This window comes from Perca fluviatilis, chromosome 7, assembly GCF_010015445.1.
Source record: "Perca fluviatilis chromosome 7, GENO_Pfluv_1.0, whole genome shotgun sequence".
In the NCBI taxonomy this organism is placed as follows: domain Eukaryota; kingdom Metazoa; phylum Chordata; class Actinopteri; order Perciformes; family Percidae; genus Perca; species Perca fluviatilis.
In genome coordinates, this window is record NC_053118.1 from 34,740,086 (window position 1) to 34,753,593 (window position 13,508).

The 13,508-nt window shown below is 42.7% G+C and overlaps 1 protein-coding gene across 9 annotated transcripts in view; it reads right to left on the bottom strand.

The window, feature by feature from the left end:
* mef2d (myocyte enhancer factor 2d) overlaps window positions 1–13,508 on the bottom strand; it is a 143,865-nt gene that overhangs the window by 105,345 nt on the left and 25,012 nt on the right. Inside the window, exon 1 of one of the 9 annotated variants that reach the window (XM_039804956.1) lies at window positions 3,321–3,646. The exons of the other annotated variants lie outside the window; for them this stretch is intronic. The gene's annotated coding sequence lies outside the window, so the exon portion shown is untranslated. Of the gene's footprint in view, window positions 1–3,320; window positions 3,647–13,508 lie in introns of those variants that run through there. 9 annotated transcript variants of the gene reach the window in all.

The window sequence follows — 13,508 nt, forward strand, 5'->3', positions numbered from 1 at the left end:
TCGATTAATCAGTGAACCTTTCAAACGAATCAAACTGATTAATCAATTAACAAAATAGTTGGCGATTTTAGTTGCTGACCGATTCATCTTTGCAGCTCAAAAAAGACAAAATAAACTTAATCCTTTGAGGGTTTAAATGATTAATCAAATGTAATAATCGACACATAATCGATTAATTGATTAATCTTTGCAGCTCTAGAGAATAGCGCCATGCAAAGTATTCATCTAACCATATCTCACATATCTATCTAAGATGTGTTACAGAGGATATGCTGTAAAGGCAGACAGACCATTTCTTCTAAAAGAAAAAGTAGATAAGGCCGCTATCTCCTGAGCTCTAAAATGAATACCTCGAGGCTACTGAACATGGAAAAACAACTTCCTGCTATTTACTTTCTGTTTGACTGACTTGACTTGGGAAAAACCCCAGATACAAGCAGACCGAACAACACGGTTATCAAAAACCATCAGGATATCTTCAAAGCTTTCTATCCGCGTGTACTTTTGAAGTACACAGGGGTGGTTTTGAACAGGTGTCGGAGGCCACGCGAGGATCGTGACACTCCCTCGGCACAGTAATGGCCGTGTAAGACCTTCAATTCCAGAGAGAAAAAGAACAGGTGTGACGTTACGAGCTGCACGACAACACAAGCTATCAACCGTAAATCTCCCCCCTCCGCTCTCGAGCGCCTCTCAGCAGATTTCGGGGGCTGGGGAAGGTGTCAGCTCGGCGGCTGATGATGGACAACAGTCCACGCAGCGAGTCACCTCGCACTCCTCCCTATCTACCTCGTAAAGCCCTCGGAGGCGCCAGCAGTGCACCCCACCGACCGACGGCTTCCCAGGGCTGATTAGACCGAACATTTCAGAGGCCGTCTCTCGCACTTTGGCTTACATCAAGCATGTGAAAGCTCAAAAAAAAAAATATGTTAGTTTTAGCCAGAGGAGAAGAAATGTGAACACTTAAATAAATAAAAAAATAACAGCCATCGAGAATGACATTTTCTCTTTAAGTAATTATGGTTTTTAAGTGAAGCGGCGTTCATGTCAATTCAAACCAATTACTACATCAGAGGGAACACACACACACACACACACACACACACACACACACACACACACACACACACACACACACACACACACACACACACACACACACACACACACACACACACACACACACACACACACACACACACACACACACGCACAGCGCTGCAGCGTGAAATGTTTCCCTGGGTCGTGCATCACAAGCTTAAAGATGCCAAAAGGCGGTTTGGAAGTGCTCTGACACAAATGTCACACACCGAAAGTCTAGTTTCGGATTGAGGCCAGTTAATTTGAAGAAGAGCGAGATAGTCCAAGTGAAAGACCACAGAGGGGTACAGTCCTGAAGAGAACGACGGTCCAACTCGACTGCTGCAAAAGTGACAACTGCTGGTGGAACGCCTTGGCCTGAACGCCCCAAATTACCCTTCTCACTGGACACCCCCTCCTCTGCTGTTGCTGCTTCTTGTGAACACACTCACAGTACACATCTCCCCCCCCCCCCTTGCCCACCCACAAACCCCTCCCAGGTCACCCTTTGCCCTAATATGCCTTCAGCAACTGCCACCAATTCATCAGTGTCTTGTGTTGGCAAATGAGGTGCTTGTTGTTCGTCTCTTTAAAAAAAAAAAAAAAACGGGAACGTTTACTACAAATCATCAGCGCAATTTGGAGCCGCAACTAACAAATATCCTCATCATTGACTGAGCGGTCAATATTCTTTTCAAATACTCAATCATACGGTGAAAATGGTAAAAAAAAAAAAAAACATCCATAAAATGTTCCCCGGAGCCCGAGAAGACCTCTTTAAATTGCTAGGTCTTGTCTGAGCAACAGCTAAATAATGAGAAATCATTTCAACCTAACATCCCAGCCAGCTGCCATTGATTTCTATTTGTTTCCATGCAGTCAGGGTGAAACTGTTACGGGACAATTAAATACAGACTTTATCTCATCGATCTGAATCTAAGCTGCATTGCTACGAAACAACGATGTAACAGACAAAAATTAATACAAACCCCCCGCGTAGCACTTAATGATCGGTTGACTAATCAATGGGCAAATTCCTTTTTGATGACAGATTACTCGTTTAAGTCATTCATTAGGCAGAAATAGCGAACACTGTTTTGTATCGTAAAGCGAATATCCTTGGGTTTTTGGGTTCGACAGAAAAAAACGAGACATTTTAAAAGGTGCCCTGCCACACGTATTTCATGACTTTGTGGTGATGTCTGAAGTTCTACCGTGGACTCCGTAAACATTTTGTGGAAAGAATGCCTTGGTTACCTTGGTTACCTTGTTTCAAGCCATTCTAGCGTGGTATAGAAAGCCTGCAGGAAGACTCGGCTCGATTTCTGCCAGTTCTCATTAATATTCAACGAGCTAAGCTGCTTGACTCTGATTGGCTAACAGCTAGCCAATGAGAGCCTGGCTATCAGCATCCTTTACCCAGCGCAACTGGGCAAGCTCATGAATAGTAATGAGCTCAGGCAACATGACGTCATACTGACCAGCTTTTGTGATTGGCCTGATTTCTCCGATTTCTTTCCAGTGGCTAGAGCTGACAGAGGAGGTAGCAGTTCATTTTCACATTCACCACATAACACAAACACATATGGACCTGACATATTAAAAAAAATACAAGGAAAAACGGTTTTGTGTGGCAGGGCACCTTTAAAAGATGTCATCTTGGACTTGGAGAACTTGTGAAGGGTATTTTTCATTATGTTTTTATATTTTATAAACAAAATGCCATTATTAATGGACCGAGTAATCTATGACTATAATCATTAGACATTACACAACTTAAGCATGTTTACTACCCTATTTGTTTGTTTTTTACACTATAAGGAGACAAATGGAAGGGTGTGTGTGTGTGTGTGTGTGTGTGTGTGTGTGTGTGTGTGTGTGTGTGTGTGTGAGTAGAGAGTGAGGGAGTCACGCTGCCTAGCCAAGTGTGTCAGATCCTGGGCGTTGATCTATCCTTGCGTATGCGTGTGTGTGTGTGTGTGTGTGTGTGTGTGTGTGTGTGTGTGTACGTATATCCTCCATTTGGATCATGAGCTGCCAGCAGGGGGGGGGGCGGGGCCTCCCTCCTTCTTTTTTTCGGGGCCCTTTCCCCCCCCCCCAACAAAAAAACACACACCCACACCCCCCACACACACACACACACACACACACACACACACACACACACACACACACACACACAGCAACACAGCAACACAGATATACACTTGCATGCTCAGCTGTCGGAGAGTTCAACAAACCGGTAATGTCTCGTGCCCCTCAGCCCAAACGCTCTACACTCGATTCCAAAATGACTCCTCTGCTGTCAAACTCTGCCGGCTGCACGCCACATCTTCTCCCCCTGTCAGCTCCGATGAAGGCCGCCGGTGACTATTGGGATCCGACGCTAAGTCCAAAGCTGTGGAAATCAAATCCTCACAGGTCCGAACTTGGCGAGCTACAGTCAGATGACCGAAGAGAGGGCTGTAAAAGGAGAGAATCGCTGTCTGGGACTGTTTGCGACAGTGGCTCCGCTTCCCAAGGAATGGATCTCAGCCCGTGCCCTTTCCTGACCTGGAAATCTCTGAGGGGGCCTGGAGGGTGTGGGAAATGGGAGGCCAGGAGTCTGCGAAACAGTTGTGTCATTGAGTTTCCACACAACACAGCGTATGAATGTATGGTCGCAGGCACGTCTGTGCCTGGAGCCCAACGGGTTAAACGAGGGGCAAAAATTCCAAAGGGCCCATTTGGTCTTGAGGCAATAACTTATATGGATAAATGTGAGATGGGAGGGCAGAAGAAAAATGAACTCCCTTCGTCTATCAGGAGCGGGAAATAGGGCTGGGTGATATATCGATATTATATCGATATCGTGAGATGAGACTAGATTTTGGATAGCGTAATATCCTGATATGACAGGTTGTCTTTTCCTGGTTTTAAAGGCTGCATTACAGTAAATGATGTACTTTTCTGAACTTACCAGACTGTTCTAGCTGTTCTATTATTTGTTAGTAGTCATTATATCCACATTATTGATGATTATTTATCTAAAATCTAAGTGTGAAGATATTTTGTTAAAGCACCAACTGTCAACCCTAGAATAAAAAATATCAAAAATATCGTGAGATCTGAATTTCTCCATGTCGCCCAGCCCTAGCGGGAAATCTGCCCATGGATGGGGGAAAAAAAATATACACCACCACTTAACACAACAATCCCCATGTCAGGACACAATTACTTCCAAACAAACACAAGTGCTCAGCACTTATCTCGCAGCCCCTTTTACAGGTTTTTCCACCGCTTGCCATCCACATTTGTCGTCCATGTGCACGGCTGCCTGGGGGCCCCTCCATGTTGAACACTGGGTGTTGGCCCGGAGCCTAAAATGGGGATCTATGAGCCTACCTCCGCTCTCCCTGAGACAAACGCGAGCGTTGGCCAAGACTGTGTGATGCTGGCTACGTGCGGTGGGGATCCGGGCACTGAGGGAGAGGTGGGGGAGGCACAAAACACAAAACGAAAAGATATCTATTCTCTCTCTCCTTTAACAGAGCGGTGAGAAGAAGCACATCTTTTGCCCTGAGGCAAGTGTATTTATTTATGTTGAAAGGGAACACAGCAGTGTATAAGCTACTGCTCTGGAAACGATAAACCTACATCCTGCAATGGAGCTGCAAATACTCGGGCACAGTTGGGAGAAAAGGCCCAAAGATTTGGTTTTGTTCCGTGTGATAGGTGTGCCACCTCAGTGATGTGCCGTCACAAAAGACAAACTCGAGGAGGTTTTGTTGAAGACAAGCTTATTTGGTACTTTGTCTTTGTGCGACATGACTGTTAGGTTTGTGAATAAACACGATGTGCTTTCAAGGGTTTGACAGTGAATACCCCGATTATGCAAATCTGCCTTCCTCCTGAGGATGAGGCAAATTACAAAAAAAAAAAAAAAAATGACAAAGCTTTTCTCTGGTGTGGCTCTGCTCGTGAGCTCTTCTCTTTGTGCGCGACCTACATTGTTGAGGAATTCTCCACATTTTTGTCACACTCTTGACAAAGAGCACAATACAGCTCACAAGATGCACGTACAGAGAAAATACACTTCAACGTGTTATCCATCTACACGCCGCATTATGTGTGCCAGCATCCAACGAGCGCAGTTTAAAACCTGACCCGGCTTCTCGTTGATCAACACTTCCACGGCATTACATTTGACACCACGCTGCTGGAACGCCGATACAACGAATGTTATACTTCATGTCAGACGTCTAGTTCATTCAGTTCTAGAGGACCAGAAGTGATGAATGAGAGGGAATGCTTTTGTATGAGTCTATACATTGGTTTTCTTTAAGGAACGCATTGCATACTGTACCTTTAAAACATCCTGGCTGCGTTAACACAATAGTATTAATGACTACGGTCAACGTTCTTTTCCAATCAGTCATTGGAAAAGCTTCTATTAGGTAAGTATGGTTTTCCATTTGTTAAATAAGCTTATAGCATTTGTTTATGGTTAGGTTTTATACAACAGGACTGGCTCGGGCAGCACAATTAATCTGGATATGGACTAGTGCAATATCCAAATAAGGGGGTGGGGTAAGTATTGTGCTGCCTACAAATCCTTTTCTACAGTTTGGTACAGATACACACTATAAAATCGGTTTAATTGTAATATTTTTCAATGAAAATGAGAATAATGACACAACAATGATCATTCCCTCAAATATCGTGAATCATATCGCAATCGCAATATCATAATCGCAATTAGATTTATTTTTTTTCCCCTCATATGGTGCGGCCCTAGTGCCCGGGCCTGGCTCTCCCAATCCGCGGTGATTTGGTATCTCCCGGCCCCAGGAGCTGTCACAGCTAAAAAGGTCTAAAAGGTCAAGAGCAGCAAGACGAGCCCTAACAGACGCAGCAACCTGTTCCCTTCAACTGTCCGCCTCGCTCAGCTGCCACCACAAAGGCTAACCCCCAAAAAAGAAGCCTGTCGCTGCAGCCCCAAGCCTTCTGCTTTCCCAGGCCGACACGATCACTCAGACACAGGGACACTTTCAGGGACAGATTAGTACTGGTGATGTGCACTTTTACAGCTGTTTTTGGCTGAATCCTTCTATCACATGCCTCTGAATTTTCATTGAAGCCGCTCCTATTACTCCCAGTTTTAAAATGAAAGGTTGTTTTAAGGTGAAATCAATAAATACTCTATTCCTCAACAAATCCCTTTAAACGTACACGCGTCTCCCTGAGTTCAGTATGTGTGGAGTAGTGTTTTCACTGTCTCCCTGCCAAAAGCACTAAAGGGAGACAGAACCTCTGTCTGTGTTGTCCTAATTAATTCTCTATGCTTGTTGCTATATTATATTTGAATCCATCAAGTGAAATTAAAGCCATAAATCACTCAGCACCTGTGACTCCCACGCCAGCATGGCCGCCTGGAGAGCCGGGAGACGGCAGACGTTACGCTTACGCCCAGAAAAATAAGAGCAGACGTCAGGAATTAAAGAACCATCGATGGTGATTTCGAAGACTTGTTTGGATTCGGGAGGGAGAAATCCTCTTGTAAAAATTGTCATTCTTGTCTGACTTGTTATTGGAAACATCTTTTCCAGGGCCAAAACCGAGTCTTATTTCTCTGATGTATTAAACAGCCAGCGCAGGCTTGTTGGATGGAAATACTACGAGACTAGAAAAGTGTTTGACGTGTTACGCTCCTTTTGGCCAGATGTAGAGGGGAGGTTTTCCATGACCCTGTGTGACTGGGACTGGCTATCGAACCTCAATGCTTATGAACGACTGAAATGTGTCTTGTTAGATTAGTAGACCCTCATTCCTTGATCGGATAGTTCCTGGTTTCAATGGGCCTGGTTCTGAACCACCAATCACATCTCAGATGCGTTTAGTGAAACAAATAGATCTGGCGTTGTGTGCTCACTGACGGCCGTCTGTGCCGGTTGGGGAAAAAGTCGAATAGTTGGTTGCCCCCCTTTTAGTCGACTAATTGGTCGTTTTGGTCTCAGTCGACTAAAATTTATTTAGTCGATTAGTCCATTTTTTTGTGCTTTTTCATGCTGAATGACTTCTCTCCCAAGAAACGTATGAGCACATCTCTGGTTAACACAAGATTTAAAGTGGTGCTTTTGCATGACTCTTTGTAGAGAAACTTATTTTTTTCAGGGTGGGTTTTTAAGATTATTTTGTTTTGTTTTTTATTGCCTTTATTCTAAGTAAAGACAACAAAACGGTCGGCGCGTCCACATGATACAAGCCTTCCGTGACATATCCGTCAATTAAATCGACTCATCTCAGAGTTGACAAAAATCATCACCGTTAGTCGACTAGTCATTCTTTTATTTGAGGACAGCCCTACTCAGCAGGCAGGATTAAGAGTGCCAACATATAATCGTCCCACATAGCTAGCTACGGTCATGAAAATTAGTGACAGAAAAAATTATGACAAGCGCGGATGAGACTGACGCAGCTGTGCCAGTTGTGTTAGAAGTCCAGTTACAGATTAATAACCGAGTTAATTGCTCCCAACGCAGCAAACATTACCACAGTTTGATCCGCAGTGGCGGGACGGATACGACACTTGCTCCGGATTGGTTGGAAGATTGATCATTCAGTCGTTGATTACTACTATTAAAGCTTTAGTGTGTAACTTTTTGATATTAATGAACGTCCGTTACATTCAAGCCATTGCCAAATGAGTTGCTACAAAGCTAATTAAGACCATCAGCTCCACACAACTCTCTCTGGGTTTCTCAGTATGGCTATGTTCAGAAGATTGTGGCGTCCGGTGACTTTCCGGCGCAGAAAGAGTGAAGATAATGACCTCTTCTGAAGAGTCCATCATGTTTTTGAATCCTCCGTGTCCTCCTTGGCTACTAGCAACTGCACGGGGGAGGGGGTTGCTGCGCGATCACGGAAGGCTTGTATCATGTGGACGCGCCGACAGTTTTGTTGTTTTTACTTAAAATTCCTCATGGGGACGAGGAGAACAAAACTACGCACTATAGATTTAAATGAATCGGCAACTATTTTGATAGTCGATTAATCGGTTTAAGTAATTGTTAAAGAAAAAAAAAAGAAAACTTCTGTGATTGCAGCTTATTAAAATGTGAATATTGTTCTAGTTTCTTCTCTCCTCTGTGACAGTAAACTGAATATCTGAGTTGTGGACAAAACGAGACATTTAGGAACGTCATCTTGGGCTTTGGGAAACACTGATCGACATTTTCTCATAATTTTTCTGCCTTTTTATAAAACAGACAACTAATCGATTAATCAAAACAATAAATTGACAGATTAATCGTCAATGACAATAATCGTCTGTTGCAGCCCTAGTTGGGGCAATAAAAAAACATTAAGACGTCCGGCTAAAGGGACGCTGTGTGCAGGTCAGTCTGATCATCAGGCGAGATTTTAATCACAATTTAAGACTGTATTTTTGTAAGTCTGCTTGTGCAAACCTTTTAAATCTGAGAACCTTAGCTTACAAAAAAAAACATGCATATGTTTTCAGCTGTGCAGGGTAGAACTTTTGTTCAGGGGAATATAAGTTTTGTACAAAAAAAAAGTATAGTTTGGTCGTCCATTTTTAAAAGTTTGTCTCCAGTTTAACCCTTTGTTAGGTTCATTTAAAAATAAGTCAACTGACAAAGCAGAAGCTCTGTTGCTATGGTTATCTACAGTTTTAGTATACACAGCGAGCCCCGATTTAAAAAAGGTGCTTCATCTGTTGACTGGAACGTAAGGTGATACCGGATACATCTGAGGATGATTTATGTGATAAGAGAGTAAAAAAATAATATGTTTCTGTTGTTCTTTTCCTGCATTTATCTTGTGAAATACAGGACATTTTCACCCCTTCATCGTTCCAAAACATGGGAGTAAAAATAACTTTTTGACACGGGTAACATGAGTTGTTAGCAGGCTGTAAACACGAAGGGTCACAAGCAGACATTGCTTCATCTTAAGAGCTCACCAGCCAAAGAAGCTCGGGAACCACTATGTTGTTTGGTTTAAACAGACACCTGACAGTCAATCAGAAATCGCTAGATTTTCCACGACCATGACATCAAATAGAGCTGAAACAATGAAGTCGATTAAGGGGTCGATCGATAGAAAATTGATCAGTAACTTTCTTTATAATCCATTAATCATTTCGGTCATCTTTAAAGCAAAAATGATAATAAATTGAATCTTTGGGTTTGGTCATCTGAAGACACCACTCTCCAGGCTCTGGAGAATTATAAAAGGTATTTCGGTCGTCCAGGTCATAGTTATTCACAACCATCGTTGGCATTCTCCCAAATGCTTATATTTGGCTTCATGTGAGAATGCCAACAATGGTGGTTCCAACTTGGCCTTGAGCATCTCCAACGACCATAAAGATGGTTGTTAAAACCACCAGGAGCACCAACGAACGAAGCGGTATCGATCGTCTTGAAAGTTGTTGAATATTGTTGAAAATAAACAGCATTCAGTATTCTTCTAAAATACAACAAATTGCTTGATTAATTTAAAACAGATGAAGGGAAATCATTTCCAACATTCTTTTACTTAAAGGTCCTATGACATGCTGCTTTTTGGATGCTTTTATATATAGGCCTTAGTGATCCCCTAATACTGTATCTGAAGTCTCTTTTATATAGACCTTAGTGGTCCTCTAATACTGTATCTGAAGTCTCTTTTATATAGACCTTAGTGGTCCTCTAATACTGTATCTGAAGTCTCTTTTATATAGACCTTAGTGGTCCTCTAATACTGTATCTGAAGTCTCTTTTATATAGACCTTAGTGGTCCTCTAATACTGTATCTGAAGTCTCTTTTATATAGACCTTAGTGGTCCCCTAATACTGTATCTGAAGTCTCTTTTATATAGACCTTAGTGGTCCCCTAATACTGTATCTGAAGTCTCTTTTATATAGACCTTAGTGGTCCCCTAATACTGTATCTGAAGTCTCTTTTATATAGACCTTAGTGGTCCCCTAATACTGTATCTGAAGTCTCTTTTATATAGACCTTAGTGGTCCCCTAATACTGTATCTGAAGTCTCTTTTATATAGGCCTCAGTGGTCCCCTAATACTGTATCGGAAGTCTCTTTCCCGAAATTCATATACTTTCTTTCACCTACCACAACAGGTGTTAGCTAAGAGTGTCTTTCGCGATATGTTGCAGCCTTTCGCGATGTGTATATTGCACCAGTTGATATTGCGATAACGATTTTTAAAAGAAAACGATATATTGTGCAGCCCTAATCTTTAACCAAGTCCAGTTGCTCCTGATTTTAACCTTTTCCTTGGATAACGTGAAGGACCGTAAATTAGCTGCGAACAGTCTGGCTTATGAGAGCAGAAAAGAAAAGGTCCGAAAACACGAAGCCGCATCAAAGAGTCCACCAAGCCTCGACTGATCACAGTCCACTCAACTTGTTGACAAAAGTGATGCCACAGACCAAATGTGGAACCATTTTCCTCGCCAAATCTGCAGAAGTGGCTGCCAACAAATCCAGCTGTTTATTTTCTTGTTTCCATATCGAGGTTATTTGTGTAACCAACCAAAATGTTTCCACAAAAAGGTAGTGAAAGCTTGCCCTGAATACTTGTTCTTGTGTTCTTACTCTTTGATCAGATATTTCCTGATTTAAATCAGGATTTTATTTTGGGCAAATCTCTCGTACAGCTGCTTTGTGTTACAACAACAATAAAACACACATGCATTTGAGAAATTTGGCTTTTTGGTTGAATGAGGCAGGGGTTTTTCCTGCATAGAGGAATTTTTGGCACCCTCCAAAGAGGTTTTATTTAGCCCCAAAGGAAAATTACCAGCGCCAAAATAATAGAAATTGAGATAAAAAAAAAAAAAATAGCAATTCAAATTCTCTCCGAATGTGTTTAATAGCAATTCACCACTGAACAGTTGAAAAGCAGAACATAAGCTTGAATAGGAACGCTAATCTTAGTTTGACCGTCCAGAGTCTGGCTGTGTCGAACTCTCCCGGTGATTTTAACGGTGGTATTTTAATATTAATTTTTTAAGCAGTTTTGTTGATTGGGGTTTCATGTACTGAAGCATAATCAACATTTTTGTTTGACTCATTGCCTTCACTGTACGCGTACCAATCATGCTTTTTGTCGTGCATAGCCCCCGTCCCAAAAAAGGCCAATTCTGAGCCAGGAAAAACCCTGTGAAGATTTCATCTTTCAGATTAACGTGTATATCCTTCGGAAGGATATTGTAATGGCACTTGAAGCCCTCATCAACATGTTCAACTTTTTTTTTTTCCTGATCAAAGATTCAGACGTCGTTCTCGAAATCTTTTCGAGCGTCTGACAAGACAAGACCAGGCCGCCACGGCGCTCGACGCAGGCACGGGGCGCTGGGTTTTCCACAAACAAATCCCCAAAGGCGACGAGGCGTTTAATGTACAACTGGGGGCGGTGAGGGCCACACGGAGCCGGGGGCCCTCCGCCTCCCTCTCCCTCCCTCCCTCTCTAACCTCCACAAGCTCCCTGACATTGACTAACAAACACCCTCACATAAACACACACACACTTCTCCTCAGAAACAGCTGACGTTTTAACAGGCTTACAACAGCTGACAGGCTACAGGTGGGGCAGAGGGGACCCTTCATAAGCCCTCCACCCGCCCCTCCTCCTCCTTTTAGTGCCCGGCTCATAATTCGCTTCAGCAATCCACACACACACACACACACACAACACACAACACACACACACACACACACACACACACACACACACACACACACACACACACACACACACACACACACACACACACACACACACACACACACACACACACACACACACACACACACACACACACCTGTTGTGACTCCAGAGGAATTGTCCTCTGTGAAAAGCCTTCCTTCATACTGTATCACCAAACTACTCACACACACACTCTCTCCTCCCCCCATCAGTGCATTAAAACAGGGCTTTATGACCCTCCAGCGTGTGTTTGAGTGTCTCGGGAGTGTGTACGCTGTGTCCGACTACAACAGATGCTACCGTATAGACCAGAACTGAGTGCTAAAAGCACTAAGCTCCTTTGCTTTGCTTGGCTGGCATTACGGTGATGCGAAAAAAAAAAAAACCTCGCTGTCATGTTAATCCATAATCATTTTTAACCCACAACACCCAGGTTTTCACTTCAATCACCGCTGTGTGCCATCATAACGACCAGTTTGGCCTCACGAGGTGGCTCTCGTAATCCCGAGGTCACACTGGAGTCGGGAAATAAATCGACCTTCAAAGTCGACTCGTCTCATTATCACGGGGTATTTAGGTTTCCTCGATATTTTTGCGGGCGAAACTTTGCGGCACAGCGAGACGCTTTCAGCCTTTCGGTCTCCGTCACGGAAGACTTAACTCGGGTGTTTTGGAGACGCCACCCCCTCAAGAACACTCCCCGAACACTCCTGTCAGACAAAGTTTCCTGCACGGTGAATTGTGGTGGGGCGCAGGCGGGATATTTAGGACGACGAGTATCGGTTTGTGAAAAGGAGCAAAGCTGGAGAAGAGAGAGAGAGAGAGAGAGAGAGAGAGAGAGAGAGAGAGAGAGAGAGAGAGAGAGAGAGAACGGTGGGGGATTTGAAAGCACAGCACTTCTTTGGATTGGATGAGAAAACCATGGGGTGAAAGAAAAGGGGGAAAAAAAAACACAAAACACACACATCTTTGGATTATGTATTCTTGCAGGGTGTGCAAAACAGAGCAGAAAAGAAGTTTCCATAACTTCTAGTGAAGACTTTTTAAACCACCAAAATCGGTTTCGGTTTCTTTCTTCCCTCATCATTCACAGGGTACCACGAACCTGCTGCACTGTGACAAAGGAAGTGATTTATCAACATTCATTTACATTCTGTAGCGTGACTCAACAGGCAGAACAAGCAGGGAAAAGCTTTTTTTATTTTTACACACACACACACACACACACACACACACACACACACACACACACACACACACACACACACACACACACACACACACACACACACACACACACACACACACACACACACACACACACACACACACTAATGCCACTATTCATACAGGGAGAATACAACCCCTAACTCAAGCAGCGTTGTACCTGAGCACTATGCATTTAGCTCTACTTCTTTCCTTCATATACACCCATACACCCATACATATATATATATATATATACAATATATATATATACATATACATATATATACATATATATATACACATATATACACATACACATATATATACACATATATATATATACATATATATATATACATTTATACACAATATATACACAATATATACACACATATATATACACACATATATATAACACATATATATACATATATATACACATAACACATACATATATATATAACAAATATATACACACATATATATACATACACATATATATA